This window comes from Salmo salar, chromosome ssa20 (genome assembly GCF_905237065.1).
Source record: "Salmo salar chromosome ssa20, Ssal_v3.1, whole genome shotgun sequence".
NCBI lineage: Eukaryota > Metazoa > Chordata > Actinopteri > Salmoniformes > Salmonidae > Salmo > Salmo salar.
Genome location: NC_059461.1, coordinates 79,961,396 through 79,979,425, shown reverse-complemented (window position 1 = coordinate 79,979,425; position 18,030 = coordinate 79,961,396). Strand labels below are relative to the sequence as shown.

The window sequence follows — 18,030 nt, the reverse complement described above, 5'->3', positions numbered from 1 at the left end:
GTTTCCATGGCTGAGCAGCAGCACACAAGCCTAAGATCACAATGCAAGCGTCGGCTGGAGTGGTGTAAAGCTTGCTGACATTGGACTCTGGAGCAGTGGAAACACGTTCTCTGGAGTGATGAATCACGCTTCACCATCTGGCAGTCCGACGGACGAATCTGGATTTTGCAGATGCCAAGAAAACGCTACCTGCCCGAATGTATAGTGTCAACTGTAAAGTTTGGTGGAGGAGGAATAATGTTCTGGGGCTGTTTTTCATGGTTCTGGCTAAGGCCCTTAGTACCAGTGAATGGAAATCTTAATGCAACAGCATACAATGACATTCAAGACAATTCTGTACTTCCAACTTTGTGGCAACAGTTTGGGGAAGGACCTTTCCTGTTTCAGCATGACAATGCCCCCATGCACAAAGCGAGGTCCATACAGAAATGGTTTGTCGAGATTGGTGTGGAAGAACTTGACTGGCCTGCACAGAACCGTGACCTCAACCCCATCCAAAATCTTTGGGATGAATTGGAGAGCCAGGCCTAATCAAGCCAGGCCTAATCGCCCAACATCAGTGCCCGAAATAATGCTCTTGTGGCTGAATGGAAGCAAGTCTGTTCCAGCATCTAGTGGAAAGCGTTCCCGAGCAGCAAAGGGGGGACCAACTCCATATTAATGACAATGATTTTGGAATGAGATGTTTTCAACGAGCAGGTGTCCACATACTTTTGGCCATGTAGTGTATTTCAAGGTTACCATTCCCATTCAACACCCTGGGGCTTTTTCTAACACTTAAAATGAAATACATACATTTGGAGTGAAGGAAATCAAACAGACACTTTCCTCATTGATTTGAAGGGCATTATGTTTTTCATTCTTTATTTTTTACAATAATCAGAGACAATAAAATGTATCATTGTCTCGTATAATTGTCTTGTCTTTATCTGATGAGGTGAAAAGCGAATTTATTTCCGAATTCAATGTTTTTCAGTTTAGGGAACTAATTTATTAAAATCTTGATGCTGTTTGTTTATCTGTCTCCAGTCTTCCCCAATATGACACAGCTGGTCGTGGTAGCTGCTCTGTACAGTCACCCTTCTAACCCTGACACACAGCTCCTCTAATCAAATCACATTTTGATATGTCACATGTGCCGAATACAACAGCTCTAGCTCCCCCTTCTGGAACACATGGTAGTAGCGGTGAAACACAGGGCTGGGAGAGGGGCTGGGGGTAGGGCTGGAACTGGGAGCAGGGTTGGGGGTAGGGCTGGGGCTGGGAGCAGGGTTGGGGGTTGGGTTAAGGGTAAGGCTGGGAGCAGGGCTGGGGCTGGGAATAAGACTGGGGGAGGGCTGGGCTGGGAGCAGGGCTGGGGGTAGGACTGGGAGTAGGGCTGGGGGTTGGGTTAGGGGTAAGGCTGGGAGCGGGGCTGGGTTGGGGCTGGGGGTAGGGCTGGGGGTAGGGCTGGGAATAAGACTGGGGCTGGGGGTAGGGCTGGGAGTAATTACTCCTTTTCCACAGTTTTCAGATTAAATAGTGAAAGGAATGGACACAACTACTGATTATAAAGCTCCCCATTACTGGCCTGCCTGTACACAAGCCTCATCGAGAGAATCATGAAGACATTTACATCCTTATCAAAGACATCCAATTTACTCCACATAATGAAAACAAGCAGTGGACAAATTACAGTCAGATTAGCGAGCCACAATAACTCACAGCATAGTAGGAGAGGAGAGAGTGAGGGAAATTGAAATCTTTTCAATAAAACTCTTGTTCGGGGGAGAAATGTAATTAAGCTTTATGAGTCATTCGCTCTAGCCTATAAGGAGGGATCTGGGGCAGGGCTGGAGGAGAATTTCATATAGTCTCTTTCATCATGTGCAAGTGCAAACACACACACACACACACACACACACACACACACACACACACACACACACACACACACACACACACACACACACACACACACACACACACACACACACACACACACACACACCAAAAAATGTACATTCACTCTTGCTCATACACAGAGACAGACACACAAAGGTCAACATTCGCATTCAATTCAAAATAGTGAAGTTATCACTATAAGAATGGCTGAGGGGGAGAAGAGTCTCTGCAGGTATCCTAAACCATTTTCACAAAAATAGTGTAGCGTTTATAACTGTAAATTGTCTTCATCAGGGTTCGCAAAGCTGAGAACATTGTGCAAAAAAGAGAGAGTCTGTGAAAAGCTTGTATGGTAGGCTAATTGAATTGAGAGAAGAGAGAGAGCCGCAGGGTCAATAAACATAACTCTCTCTCCTCCATTGATAGTGTTAAAAGATGCTAGTATTTATAAACTACCCTCACAGACCCCCTTACCGCAATCACTTCCGGGTTGATGCCCAGGTAGTTTCTGTTCCCAGAGCCCACATCAGCAAGAATGGTTTCTGGTTCAAGGGAAGACAGGAAGTGACACACGAGTGGCTAGGGGGAGTGTCGAGTGATGCTGAAGTGACCAGAGATCCCCTCGTACATGTTGTGACCCATTTCCGCCTCCACACGGCAGGCGTCAGTCAGTACACACAGAGACACACAAAAACATCAATCCCATCTCCTTTACAAATCAAGGAGCTCACCGCAGTCACATGGTGTGCGGCACAACTTACGGAAGGTGAGAGAGGTCATGGTGCCCCTCCCCTTAGGGTGAGATTACTATGGTTAATGAGGTCAGAGGTCACTGCAGCAGGAGATTCTGGGTCACAGGCTGGCACCACATCAAACTTCCTGGGGGTTATTAGTTGGTAGAGAATGGCACTTGCAACGCCAGGGTTGTGGGTTCAATTCCCACGGGGGAACAGTACTAACAAATGTGAAAATGTATGCACTTACTACTGGAAGTCGCTCTGCATAAGAGTGTCTGCTAAATGACTAAAATGTAAATGTTTCCTGTAAAAACCACAGAAAACACACATTTTAAGGGATAGTTCACCCAAATTACAAAATTACATTGGTTTCATTACCCTGTAAGCAGTCTATGGACAAGGAATTTCTATCAGCGTATTGATTGCACTATGCACAGGGGTAATACACTCGATCACTGCTACTCTAACTTTCGTAATGCATACAAAGCCCTCCCCCACCCTCCCTTCGGCAAATCCGACCACGACGCCATCTTGCTCCTACTGTCTTATAGGCAGAAACTCAAACAAGATGTACCAGTGACTAGAACCATTCAATGCTGGTCTGACCAATCGGAATCCACACTTCAAGAATGTTCTGATCACACGGACTGGAATATGTGCCGGTCAGCCTCAGAGAACAACATTGACCTATACGCTGACTCGGTGAGTGAGTTTATAAAGAAGCGTATTGGAGATGTTGTACCCACTGTGACAAGTAATACCTACCCTAACCAGAAACCGTGGATGGATGGCAGAATTCGCACGAAACTGAAAGCACGAAACACTGCATTTAACCATGGAAAGAGGTCTGGGAATATGGCTGAATATAAACAGTGTAGTTATTCCCTCCGCAAGGCAATCAAACAAGCGAAATGCCGGTACAGGGACAAAGTGGAGTCGCAATTCAACGGCTCAGACACAAGACGTATGTTGCAGGGTCTACAGGAAATCACTGAATCAACGTCATCACTCAATCAACGTCATGCTTCCAGACAAACTAAAAACCTTCTTTAACTGTTTTGAGGATAATACAGTGCCACCGTCGCGGCCCGCTAACAAGGACTATGTAAGAATGCTGTTAATTGGCTATAGCGCAGCATTCAACACCATAGTTCCCTCCAAGCTCATCATCAAGCTGGAGGCCCTGGGTCTCAACCCCGCCCTGTCAATTGGGTCCTGGACTTTCTGACGGGCCGCCCCCAGGTGGTGAAGGTAGGAAACAACATCTCCACTTCGCTGACCCTCAACACTGGGGCCCCACAGGGGTGCGTGCTCAGCCCCCTCCTGTATTCCTTGTTCACCCACAACTGCGTAGCCATGAACGCCTCCAACTCAATCATCAAGTTTGCAGACGACACAACAGTAGTGGGCTTGATTACCAACAACGACGAGACAGCCTACATGGAGGAGGTGAGGACACTCGGAGTGTGGTGTCAGGAAAACAACCTCAAACTCAAAGCCAACAAAACAAAGAAGATGATTGTGGATTTCAGGCAACAGCAAAGGGAGCACCCTATCCACATCGAAGGGACAACAGTGCAGAATGTGGAACGTTTTAAGGTCATCGGCATACACATCACAGACAAACTGAAATGGTCCACCCACACAGACAGTGTGGTGATGAAGGCGCAACAGTGCCTCTTCAACCTCAGGAGGCTGAAGAAATATGGCTTGTCACCCAAAACCCGACAAACTTTTACAGATGCACAATCGAGAGCATCCTGTCGGGCTGTATCACAGCCTCGTATGGCAACTGCAACGCCCTCAACCACAAGGCTCTCCAGAGGGTGGTGTGGTCTGCACAACGCATCACCGGGGGCAAACTACCTGCCCTCCATGACACCTACAGCACCCGATGTCACAGGAAGGCTAAAAAGATCATCAAGGACAACAACCACCTGAGCCACTGCCTGTTCACCCCGCTACCATCCAGAAGGCGAAGTCAGTACAGGTGCATCAAAGCTGGGACCGAGAGATTGAAAAACAGCTTCTATCTCAAGGCCATCAGACTGTTTTAAATAGCCATCACTAACTCAGAAGGTTGCTGCCTACATTGAGACCCAATCACTGGACACTTTAATAAATTGATCACCAGTCACTTTAAACAATGCCACTTTAAAAAATGTCACTTTAAAAATGTTTATATATGTATCATTACTCATATCATATGTATATAATGTATTTTATACCATCTATTGCACCTTGCCTATGCCGCTCGGCCATCGCTCATCCATATACTTATATGTACATATTCTCATTCACCCCTTTAGATTTGTTTGTGTTAGGTAGTTGTTGGGGAATTGTTAGGTAACTTGTTAGATATTACTGCACTGTTGGAACTAGAAGCACAAGCATTTCGCTACACCTGCATTAACATCTGCTAACCATGTGTATGTGATCAATAAAATTTGATCTGATTTGAAGGTATGACATCAATCCATGACTTGGTGTCCATGGCAATGTTTACACATACTAACATTTGTGGCAGAAATCCTGAAACCTTTACCCCCACTCTCTCTACATCTCTGTCTCTCCTTCTCTCCATCTCTATCTCCATCTCTCTCTTAACAGTGAGTCCAAAAGTATCAGCTCTCTCTCTATTTCTCCCTCCCCATCTCTCTCTGTTACTCCATTCTCATCTCCCCCCTCCATCTCTCTCGTACATGTGGGTCCATAGGTCTCTCCATCCCTCCCCATCTCGCTCTATCTCTCTCCCTCTTCATCCCTCATCTTGGTCTTTCTCTCCCTCCCCATCTCTCTCTCCCGCTCCATCTCTCCCTCCCCCAGCTCTCTTTCCCCATCACCCAAATTACAAAATGACATTGGTTTCCTTACCTTGTAAGCCGTCTATGGACAAGGTCTCTCCATCCCATCGCTCTCTCCATCCCCCATCTCTCCCTCTCTCCATCCCTCATCATTCTCCCTCCCTCCCCATCTCTCTTACCCCATCACTCTCCATTCCTCATCTCTCTCTCTATCCCTCCCCCACCTCTCTTTCTCTCCCCCTCCCCCATTGCTCTCTCTCCCTCTCCCCCCACCTCTCTCCCCCTCCCACATCTCTCTCGCTCCCTTCCCCATTGCCCTTTCCCTCGCCATCTCACTATCTCTCTCTCTCTCTCTCTCTCTCCCATCTCCCCATCTCTCTCCCTCCCTTCCCATCTCTCTTTCACCCATCCCTCTCTCCATCCCATCCCATCCCATTACTCTCTCTCCCCCAACTCTCCCTCTCTCCATCCCTCATCACTCTCACTACCTCCCCATCTCTCTCTCTCCCTCCCATCTCTCTCTCCCTCCCTTCCCATCTCTCTCTTTCACCCATCTCTCTCTCTCCATCCTATCCCTCTCTTTCCCTCCCCCAACTCTCGCTCTCGCTCTCTCCGTCTCCCATCTCTCCATCCCCCATCACTCTCACTCCTTCCCCCATCTCTCCCTCCCCATCTCTCTCTCTCCCTCCCCATCTCTCTCTCCCTCCCTTCCCATCTCTCTCTTTCCCTCCCCCAACTCTCGCTCTCTCCGTCTCCCATCTCTCCATCCCCCATCACTCTCACTCCTTCCCCCATCTCTCCCTCCCCCTCTCTCCTCCCTTCCTCCCCAACTCTCTATGTCTCTCCCTCCTCTCCCCATTTCTCCATCTCACTCTCCATCCCACCCCATCTCTCTCTCCCTCCCCCGTCTTTCTCGCTCACTCCCTTCACATCTCTCTCTTTCCCTCCCCATCTCCCTCTCCCTCCCATCTCTCTCTCATTCCCTCCCAATCTCTCTCCCTCCCTCCCCTCTCTCTCTCTCTCTCTCTCTCTCTCACTCCCTCTCTCTCTCCCCATCTCTCTCTCTCTCTCTCTCTCTCACCATCTCTCACCATCGCTCATCTCTCTCTCTCCCTTCTTCCACATCTCTCTTCCCTCATTTCTCTCTCCCCCTCACTCCACCTCACTCTCCCCCCACCTCTCAATTTATCCCTCCCCCCCACCACTCTCTCTCCCCTCCCCATCTCTCTCTCCCTCTCCCCCACCTCTCTCCCTCTCCCACCTCTCTCTCTCCCTCCCTTCCCCATTGCTATTTCCCACCCCACCCCATCTCCCTCTCCCTCCCTCCCCCATCTTTCTCGCTCACTCCCTCCACATATCTCTCTTTCCCTCTCCATCTCCCTCTCCCTCCCTCCCCATCTCTCTCTCATTCCCTCCCAATCTCTCTCTCTCTCTCTCTCTCCCACTCTCCCCATCTCCCTCTCCCTTCCCATTCTCTATCCTTGTCCCTTCCCATCTTTCTATATCTTTTCTTCCCCATCTCTCTATCTCTCTCCCTCCCCATCTCACTCTCCCCCTCCCTCCCATCTCACTCCCTCTCTCTCTCCCAATCTCTCTCTCTCTCTCTCTCGCCATCCCTCATCTCTCTCTCTCCCTTCTTCCACATCTCTCTTTCCCCATCTCTCTCTCCCTCCCTCCACCTCACTCTCCCCCCACCTCTCAATTTACCCCTCACCCCACCTCTCTCTCTCCCCCTCCCCCATCTCTCTCTCTCCCTCTCCCCCCACCTATTTCCCCCTCCCACCGCTCTCTCTCCCTCCCTTCCCCATTGCTCTTTCCCTCCCCATCTCTCTCCCTCCCTTCCCATCTCTCTCTCTTTCACCCATCTTTCTCTCTCCATCCCATCACTCTCTCTCCCTCCCCCAACTCTCCCCCTCTCCATTCATCATCACTCTCTCTCCATCCCATCCCAAGGGAGAGAGAGATGGGATGGGAGAGAGAGAGAAATGGGATGGGAGGGAGAGCGAGATGGAGAGATGGGGAGGGGAGGGAGAGAGATAGAGAGATCGGGAGGAAGGTAGCGAGAGATGGGGTGGGAGAGATGGGGAGGGAGGGAGATGGGGAGGGAGAGGAAGGGAAGGGAGAGAGCGAGATGGGGGAGGGAGTGAGAATGATGGGGATGGAGAGAGGGAGAGATGGGAGACAGAGAGAGAGTTGGGGGAGGGAAAGAGAGGGCTCTCCCTCCCATCCCATCTCTCTCTCCCTCCCTCCCCATCTCTCTGTCTCTCTTCCTCCCCATCTCCCTATCTCTCTTCCTCCCCATCTTCCTCTCTCCCTCACTCCCTCATGTCTCTCTGTTTCTCCCTTTGTACATCTTTCCCTCCTTTCCCATCTGATCTCTCTCTCTTCCCATCTCTCTCCCTCCCTCCCCATCTCGCTCTCTCCTCCCTCCCTCTCTATCTCCATCTCTCTCTCCCTCCCTCCCCGCCCATCTCTCTTCCCCTACCTCCCCATCTCTCTCTCCAGCTCTCTCGCTCTCTTTCTCACTCTCCCCCATCTCTCTCTCTTTCTCCATCTCTCTCTCTTCCCCATCTCTCCCACTCTCTCTCATTCTCACTCTCTCCCCCATCCCCCTCCCTCCCCATCTCTCTCTCTCCCCCTCCCCATCTCTCTTCCTCCCCCTCCCCCATCTCTCTCCCTCCCCTCCCCATCTCTCTCCTTCCCCCATCTCCCTCCCTCCCTCCCTCCCCCTCCCCCAACCGAGCGCCCTTCAGGATGATGGAAATCCATCACTGTCTGCAATGAGAGAGAGCGAGAGATGGAGTGAGAGGGAGAGATGGTGAGAGAGAGAAAGAGCGAGAGAAAGAAGAGAGAGAGAGTGACAGGATATAATGGAACTTCAGACACTCCTGAACCTGTGTGCTTCATAGCAGGAACAGATCACAACGTTCTACATCACTTTCTCTTCCATCAAATCACAGGTCCTATTGATATAGACATGCGAATGCACACACACACGCACACGATCTGGGCTCTCTTCCTCCTCTCAGATCCTCTGAGGAGTATTAACCTATCAATGGAGCCGCTCGGCTGTGACCAAATCAATCCAGAACCAGACAGCTTTGTTACGCTTCAATGCTCAACGATTAATCACACGCACACGTGCGCGCACACACACACACACACACACACACACACACACACACACACACACACACACACACACACACACACACACACACACACACACACACACACACACACACACACTCACCAATTGAATAGAAAGACAGCTCAATGTTTACTGATTCATTACGATTTCCTGACGACTTCCTGTTAAATTATTACTGCAGAGGAAACCTAATGCACTATGTCAGAAATAATAACACAGTATAATCCTACAACTATCAGTTACAACACTATTTTTTTCTACTGAAGAAACAAAGACCCTCAAGACCACCTACTACTTCATTACAAAACATAGACGTCCCTCAAGACACTTCATCACAAAGACATATTACAAACCATATCAGTGTTACAAATGATATCAGTATCACAAACGATCACTCAACACTGCCTACTTCACCACAGCTTCAGAGACAAGGTTAATCTACAGTTTCTATTATATATAAAACAAACCGTGACACAATGGGTAGACATTGTTAAAGAAATACACTATATGGAATGTGTGAGACACATGAGGAGTACAGGAATACAGGGAAAAATGGGTTTCGTTCTTGAAAATGGTCTAATTCAAAGATAATGTTACTGTAACTAATCTGATGTTCGTATGATGTGTGCTGTACCTGCCAGACCATTTTTTTCATTTTTTGTTTGTGTGTTCCTAAATAAAAAGAAAGTCTAAAAAAAGACAATCTAGGTATAAAACTTATTTCCCATATCGAGAAGTTCCTTGTCATTCTGTTAGGCATGCAGATGCAGCACGGTGCACTCTGTCTGTCTGTAATTGATCTTGTGTCGTAAGAGAGGCTGTTGCTAATGCCCCCCCCCCCGCAGGCACAGAGGAACAAACGAGGTGTCACATATAAAGCCACCCCCCTCTACCCCAGTCGCATCTGAAGCAGCAGCCCTATCAGCATGTCACAGTAAAATCTGCCCCTGTCTGTCAACCAGTCATGTACTGACAATGTCTCCCTAGTAGCTGTGACAGGGAACAATGTCACACAAACACATGAGACATTGGGACCTCTCTCGTTTTCCATTCCCCTCTTTCCTCATCTGTCTTTGTATTTCTTTCATTAATTCACCATGAATGAAAAGAAACAGTCTTCAAAGAGACGCACCATCAACTCGGTCTATGAGAAGGAACCCTCCACGGTAGAGTTTGTATCTGTGTGGATCTCTTGTGGGATACTAAACATAATTCTGAGGGCTTCTCCAGCAGAGAAAGGACTTAAATATAACTAACCCTCCCATTAGACGGAAAAACCTTAATACAAAGACGTGAGCACACAAAATCACACCTCCTTATCCTCAAACCTTTCAAATAGACTGCTACAGCAGCACTCTCACAGAAACTTTGAAAACCTTTTTCACTGCAGTGGTAGAGAGAGAGAGAGGAGAGAGAGAAAGAAAGAGGGGAGAGAGACCTAGCACGAGAGACCGAGACAGGGAGACCGAGCGCGAGAGACCGAGACAGGGAGACCGAGACAGGGAGACTGAGACAGGGAGACTGAGACAGGGAGACCGAGCGCGAGAGACCGAGACAGGGAGACCGAGACAGAGAGACCGAGACAGGGAGACCGAGCGCGAGAGACCGAGACAGGGAGACCGAGACAGGGAGACTGAGACAGGGAGACTGAGACAGGGAGACCGAGACAGAGAGACCGAGACAGGGAGACCGAGACAGAGAGACCGAGACAGGGAGACCGAGCGCGAGAGACCGAGACAGAGAGACCGAGACAGGGAGAGCGAGACAGGGAGACCGAGACAGAGAGACCGAGACAGGGAGACCGAGCGCGAGAGACCGAGACAGGGAGACCGAGACAGGGAGACTGAGACCGAGACAGGGAGACCGAGACCGAGACAGGGAGACCGAGACAGGGAGACCGAGACAGGGAGACTGAGACAGGGAGACCGAGACAGAGAGACCGAGACAGGGAGACCGAGACAGGGAGACCGAGACAGAGAGACCGAGACAGGGAGACCGAGCGCGAGAGACCGAGACAGGGAGACCGAGACAGGGAGACTGAGACAGGGAGACCGAGACAGAGAGACCGAGACAGGGAGACCGAGACAGAGAGACCGAGACAGGGAGACCAAGAGCGAGAGACCGAGACAGGGAGACCAAGACAGGGAGACCGAGACAGGGAGACCGAGACAGGGAGACTGAGACAGAGTAACCGAGACAGGGAGACCGAGACAGGGAGACCGAGACAGGGAGACTGAGACAGAGAGACCGAGACAGGGAGATTGGGACAGTGAGACCGAGACAGGGAGACAGGGAGACGAGACAGAGAGACCAAGACAGGGAGACCGAAACAGGGAGACCGAGACAGAAACAGGGTGGGCAGAAGAGAGAGGATGGGGGACAGGGAACAGACAATGTTCTGTGAGAAAAGAAAGCAAATCGAAGCCATTTATGTCCACATCATCTACCCTACCCTCACTGTCCCCGTCCCCATCATCTACCCTACCCTCACAGTCCCCGTCCCCTCATCCCCATCATCTACCCTACGCTCACAGTCCCCGTCCCCCTTCCCCATCATCTACCCTACCCTCACTGTCCCCGTCCCCAACATCTACCCTACCCACACTGTCCCAGTCCCCATCATCTACCCTACCCTCACAGTCCCCGTCCCCATCATCTACCCTACCCTCACAGTCCCCGTCCCCATCATCAACCCTACCCTCACTGTCCCCATCCCCATCATCTACCCTACCCTCACTGTCCCCGTCCCCATCATCTACCCTACCCTCACTGTCCCCGTCCCCCATTCCCATCATCTACCCTACCCTCACAGTCCCCGTCCCCATCATCTACCCTACCCTCACAGTCCCCGTCCCCATTATCTACCCTACCCTCACTGTCCCCGTCCCCCCGTACCCCTCATCTACCCTACCCTCACAGTCCCCGTCCCCATCATCTACCCTACCCTCACAGTCCCCGTCCCCATCATCTACCCTACCCTCACAGTCCCCGTCCCCATCATCTACCCTACCCTCACAGTCTCCGTCCCCATCATCATCTCTCTACCCTCACAGTCCCCGTCCCCATCATCTACCCTACCCTCACAGTCCCCGTCCCCATTATCTACCCTACCCTCACTGTCCCCATCCCCACATCCCCATCATCTACCCTACCCTCACTTTCCCCATCCCCATTATTTACCCTACCTTCACTGTCCCCATCCCCACATCCCCATCATCTACCCTACCCTCACAGTCCCCGTCCCCCCGTCCGCATCATCTACCGTAACCTCATCATCTACCCTACCCACACTCTCCCAGTCCCCCATCCCCGTCATCCACCCTACCCTCATCTACCCTACCCTCACTGTCCGCGTCCCCCCGTCCCCATCATCTACCCTACCCTCATTATCTACCCTACCCTCACTGTCCCCATCCCCCATCCCCATCATCTACCCTACCCTCACTGTCCCCGTCCCCCCGTCCACATCATCTACCCTACCCTCACTGTCCCCATCCCCCATCCCCATCATCTACCCTACCCTCACTGTCCCCATCCCCCGTCCCCATCATCTACCCTACCCTCACTGTCCCCGTCCCCCGTCCCCATCATCTACCCTACCCTCATCATCTACCCTACCCTCACTGTCCCCATCCCCCCATCCCCATCATCTACTCTACCCTCACTGTCCCCGTCCCCCCGTCCACATCATATACCCTACCCTCATTATCCACCCTACCCTCACAGCCCCCGTCCCCCGTCCACATCATCTATCCTACCCTCACAGTCCCCGTCCCCCATCCCCATCATCTACCCTACCCTCACAGTCCTCGTCCCCCGTCCCCATCATCTATCCTACCCTCACGGTCCCCGTCCCCCGTCCCCATCATCAACCCTACCCTCACTCTCCCAGTCCCCCGTCCCCATCATCTATCCTACCCTCACAGTCCTCGTCCCCCCGTCCCCATCATTTATCCTACTCTCACAGTCCTCGTCCCCCCGTCCCCATCATCTATCCTACCCTCACAGTCCTCGTCCCCCCATCCCCATAATCTACCCTACCCTCACAGTCCCCATCCCCCCTTCCCCATCATCTACCCTACCCTCACTGTCCCCATCCCCATCATCTACCCTACCCTCACTGTCCCCGTCCCCATCATCTACCCTACCCTCACTGTCCCCGTCCCCATCATCTACCCTACCCTCACAGTCCCCGTCCCCCATCCCCATCATCTACCCTACCCTCACAGTCCCCGTCCCCATCATCCACCCTACCCTCACAGTCCCCGTCCCCCCGTCCCCATCATCTACACTACCCTCACTGTCCCCATCCCCATCATCATACACCCTACCCTCACTGTCCCCGTCCCCATCATCTACCCTACCCTCACTGTCCCCGTCCCCCCGTCCCCATCATCTACACTACCCTCATCATCTATCCTACCCTCAATGTCCCCATCCCCATCATTTAACCGACCCTACCGTCAATGTCCCCGTCCACTATCCCCATTATCCACCCTACCCTCACAGTCCCTGTTCCCCTGTCCCAATCATCTACCCTACCCTCACAGTCCCCGTCCCCCCATCCCCATCATCTACCCTACCCTCATCATCCACCCTACCCTCACTGTCCCCGTCCCCCCTTCCCCATCATTTACCCTACCCTCACAGTCCCCGTCCCCCATCCCCATCATCTACACTACCCTCACTGTCCCCATCCCCATCATCTACCCTACCCTCACTCTCCCAGTCCCCCGTCCCCATCATCTATCCTACCCTCACAGTCCTCGTCCCCCCGTCCCCATCATCTATCCTACCCTCACAGTCCTCGTCCCCCGTCCCCATCATCTATCCTACCCTCACAGTCCTCGTCCCCCCCATCCCCATCATCTACCCTACCCTCACTGTCCCCTTCCCCATCATCTACCCTACCCTCACTGTCCCCATCCCCATAATCCACCCTACCCTCACTGTCCCCGTCCCCATCATCTACCCTACCCTCACTGTCCCCGTCCCCCCGTCCCCATCATCTACACTACCCTCATCATCTATCCTACCCTCAATGTCCCCATCCCCATCATTTACCCGACCCTACCCTCACATTCCCCGTCCCCCCGTCCCCATCATCTACACTACCCTCACTGTCCCCATCCCCATCATCTACCCTACCCTCACTGTCCCCGTCCCCATCATCTACCCTACCCTCACTGTCCCCGTCCCCCCGTCCCCATCATCTACACTACCCTCATCATCTATCCTACCCTCAATGTCCCCATCCCCATCATTTACCCGACCCTACCGTCACTGTCCCCGTCCACTATCCCCATTATCCACCCTACCCTCACAGTCCCCGTCCCCCCATCCCCATCATCTACCCTACCCTCACAGTCCCTGTCCCCCGTCCCAATCATCTACCCTAACCTCATCATCTACCCTACCCTCATCATCTACCCTACCCTCACAGTCCCCGTCCCCCCGTCCCCATCATCTACCCAAGCCTCATCATCTACCCTACCCTCACTGTCCCCGCCCCCGTCCCCTCACACACACACACACACACACACACACACACACACACACACACACACACACACACACACACACACACACACACACACACACACACACACACACACACACACACAATGTAGATGTACCATAGCCCCCAGGCTGAGGGAGAGGTTGAGGTCTTCAAAGGCAGTGTGAATGTCCACATGATGAGGAATACCTGACAACAAGAACACAAATAAACCATTGCCTCAACGGCACTACTAACATTAGTTATCCAAACACCAACAAGTATAACGGTTTATAAATGACCTCTGAATAACTGACATGAGGGTTGTGTTAATTTCCAGTTCAACACACTAGTTCGATTCCACAACAGCATTGATACTGCCTTTATTGTCCTCTACTTTCTGACTGCAGAGCTCTGCTGCCCCTATGTGGTTAAGGAGAGTACTACAGCTGCTGGATGAGATGAGATTACATTCACCTTGTCAAGAATGGTACTGGTTCACAGTCAGCTGGTCTGGCATGACGTCTGTGTGTCTGTGCCTCACACACTTCTCCAGCACAGGGACACACACCTGGAGAAGACCTGGGAACAGGACCACAAACATCAATGTATAGCATGGGAATCACTGAGAGTATATTCCAACACTGCAATCATGGTCATAGGGACTGAGAGACACAAACACCTCCTGGTAACGCTTTGTTTTTGTCCACAATGTTGTTTTGTTGTAGCGAAACTAGTAACCATAATGCTTCACTCTCCTGTGCCTCAGGGCTTTCTGAAATGAAAGACAAACAAGTTAAACAACAGCCATCAGCCAGTGACTCAAACCTGCACAGCCACTGACAGTTGGTTGATTGGTTGCCTGGGGACCAGATGGTGAATTTCTAATACACCATCTGGAACACTTTTTGTCATTTAGCAGATGTTCTTATCGAAAGCGACTTACATTAACATTTAGTGTTAAATGCCATGCTCAAGGGCACGTCAGATTTTTTCACCTAGTCGGCTCGGGGACTCCAACCAGCGACCTGTCGGTTCCTGGTCTTAACTGCTAGGCTACCAGTACCTGCCATGTGACAGTGTTTGATTCTGGAAATGGTCCTCTACAAGCTGAAATGTTGAATAAAACTTGTCCGTGGTATTGGTGCCTCGGCTGCTCGAATGACTTTTAATAACACTTCCAGCTTTGTGTGGGTTAACTTTTTTTTAATCACAGATAGGACACATGGAAAATGAATTTCCTTAGGCATTAATCATGCAAAGATATGTTTTATTTTATTGTGACACGGCATCAGTGAGAGTAGAATTAGAATTGGTCCACTGTGCTACTAGGATGGAGCTAATATGCCGTATTTTTCATGCAAGTTCCTTAAATATGCTGAGAATATTCCAAAGCCAAGCAACTATCCTGCACCATTCCGGGAAGGTTGTGGGAAAGTCATATGCAAAATAACCATAGGAGAAGCACGCTCTCACCAAGCTTTAAGAAACATATGGTTCTCAGAACGGTATGTGCTAGCCAGGATGCTTCTGTTCTGTCCCATCACTATCTACAGAGTAATATGGGGTACAGGATATGGACAGTTCTCCCACTGTCCACACTCATCCATGCTGTGCATTCGGGAGCAGTGGTGTGTGTATATCTCTCTCTCTCTTTCTCTTTCTCTTTCTCTCTTTCTCTCTCTCTCTTTCCCTCTTTCTCTCTTTCTCTCGTGAATTTATTCAGATTCACTATTTGCATTCTCCTCCAGTTAGTGTGTGTGTGTCTGAGGTCCACTTGGCTCCGCGCTTCTGACAGATTTTCTAAGAGGAGTCCAAAATAGAGAAAACAGGATTACCCCCAAATTCATGAGACATGGGATGTCAACAGGCCTCGACCACCATTCCATGATGAGACATGGGATGTCAACAGGCCTCGACCACTATTCCATGATGAGACATGGGATGTCAACAGACACCAACCACCATTCCATGATGAGACATGAGATGTCAACAGACACCAACCACCATTCCATGATGAGACATGAGATGTCAACAGCCCCTGACCACCATTCCATGATGAGACATGGGATGTCAACAGACACCAACCACCATTCCATGATGAGACATGGGATGTCAACAGACACCAACCACCATTCCATGATGAGACATGGGATGTCAACAGACACCAACCACCATTCCATGATGAGACATGGGATGTCAACAGACACCAACCACCATTCCATGATGAGACATGAGATGTCAACAGCCCCTGACCACCATTCCATGCATTATAAAGGGGTCATTGGTGTGTAGTGTGAATAAGTGTAGCAATATGAGGTCAAATTTCCAGTTTAGTGTGTGTGGTTTGATATTGCTACTGTTACCCCTACAAGCTTGTTGAGGGATTAGGTCTGGGATGCTGTTGTTCCCCCTACAGGCTCGTTGGGGGATTAAGCCTGGGATGCTGTTGTTCCCCCTACAGGCTCGTTGGGGGATTAACCCTGGGATGCTGTTGTTCCCCCTACAGGCTCGTTGGGGGATTAAGCCTGGGATGCTGTTGTTCCCCCTACAGGCTCGTTGGGGGATTAACCCTGGGATGCTGTTGTTCCCCCTACAGGCTCGTTGGGGGATTAAGCCTGGGATGCTGTTGTTCCCCCTACAGGCTCGTTGGGGGATTAAGCCTGGGATGCTGTTGTTCCCCCTACAGGCTCGTTGGGGGATTAAGCCTGGGATGCTATTGTTCCCCCTACAGGCTCGTTGGGGGATTAAGCCTGGGATGCTGTTGTTCCCCCTACAGGCTCGTTGGGGGATTAAGCCTGGGATGCTATTGTTCCCCCTACAGGCTCGTTGGGGGATTAAGCCTGGGATGCTGTTGTTCCCCCTACAGGCTCTTTGGGGGATTAAGCCTGGGATGCTGTTGTTCCCCCTACAGGCTCGTTGGGGGATTAAGCCTGGGATGCTGTTGTTCCCCCTACAGGCTCGTTGGGGGATTAAGCCTGGGATGCTGTTGTTCCCCCTACAGGCTCGTTGGGGGACTAAGCCTGGGATGCTGTTGTTCCCCCTACAGGCTCGTTGGGGGATTAAGCCTGGGATGCTGTTGTTCCCCCTACAGGCTCATTGGGGGATTAAGCCTGGGATGCTATTGTTCCCCTTACAGGCTCGTTGGGGGATTAAGCCTGGGATGCTGTTGTTCCCCCTACAGGCTCTTTGGGGGATTAAGCCTGGGATGCTGTTGTTCCCCCTACACGCTCGTTGGGGGATTAAGCCTGGGATGCTGTTGTTCCCCCTACAGGCTCGTTGGGGGATTAAGCCTGGGATGCTGTTGTTCCCCCTACAGGCTCGTTGGAGGATTAAGCCTGGGATGCTGTTCCCCCTACAGGCTCTCCCGACATCCTCAGACATGGATGGATGTCGAATACTGACTTGGTGTGAAATGTAACTGTTAAATGATATACGAGGTCTAAATCTGGCTTCTCTACGGTCTCTGAATGAGGAATCAACACTCAGGGTTGGGACAGAGCCAACCTATCATCTCATGGTAACTTTTTGTCTTGTGACAGGTAGGCCTACATTTTCTGCAGCATAGCCTATGCTACAGTAATAAAAAGACCCAATGCATGTCAAATTTACCCATCTCCATCTGGCTTTTGGGGGTCACCTTGTTTTTTAAAACAGACTATCACTTGAATATTGTTCCTTTACATATACAGTTGAAGTCGGAAGTTTACATACACTTAGTCATTAAAACTCGTTTTTCAACCACTCCACAAATATCTTGCTAAAACCTCTTGCCGCTCGGATCCCGTTACCGGGATCAACAGCCAGCAAAAAAATCAGAGCGCCATATTCAAAACCAAATCTAATAATTATTTTACACCATTTTATAGATACACTTCTCCTGAATCGAACCACATTGTCCGATTTAAAAAAGGCTTTACAGCGAAAGCAAAACATTAGATTATGTTAGAAGAGTAC

At 50.8% G+C, this 18,030-nt stretch overlaps 1 pseudogene; it reads right to left on the bottom strand.

Annotated features, from left to right (window-relative positions):
- Window positions 1-1,284: 1,284 nt before the first annotated feature.
- Window positions 1,285-17,447, bottom strand: LOC123729191 (alkylated DNA repair protein alkB homolog 8-like; annotated as a pseudogene).
- Window positions 17,448-18,030: the final 583 nt, after the last annotated feature.